This window comes from Aspergillus homomorphus (genome assembly GCF_003184865.1).
Source record: "Aspergillus homomorphus CBS 101889 unplaced genomic scaffold BO97scaffold_27, whole genome shotgun sequence".
Taxonomy (NCBI): Eukaryota; Fungi; Ascomycota; class Eurotiomycetes; order Eurotiales; family Aspergillaceae; genus Aspergillus; species Aspergillus homomorphus.
In genome coordinates this window covers 180,673-181,215 of record NW_020291913.1, presented here as the reverse complement: position 1 = coordinate 181,215, position 543 = coordinate 180,673, and positions in this window count along the sequence as shown.

Genomic DNA, 543 nt, shown 5'->3' with positions numbered 1-543 from the left:
AAAAATTAAAAAATTATTTTATATTTAATTTTATAAAAAAAATTTTTTATTTTATATAATTAATAATAAAAGATATTCTTTTCTAAAATTTATTTATAAATTTAAAAACTTTTATTTTATTTTAGTTAAAAAAAATTATTAATATTATAAAAAAACTTTTAAAAAAATATATTATTTTTTAATAAAATTTTTTATATTTATTATTTTATATATTTTTATATTTTATAATATTTAAAAATTAAAAATTTAGAAACTAGTTTTATAAATTATTATTTTTATAAAAATTATAAAAAAAAATATTTTTAATTATATTTAAGTAAATAATTAATTAAATATTAAATAAAAAATTATTATAAATATTTATTTATTTTTTTTTAAATCTTTATTAATTATTTTTTATCTCTAAACTTTTATTATCTATAATAAATAAGATTTTCAGAATTAAATTTTATATTTTATAATTATTTATTATCTATTATTCTAGACTATTAATATATTATTTATTATTTTTAGATTATTTTTAGATCTAGATAAAATTTTTTA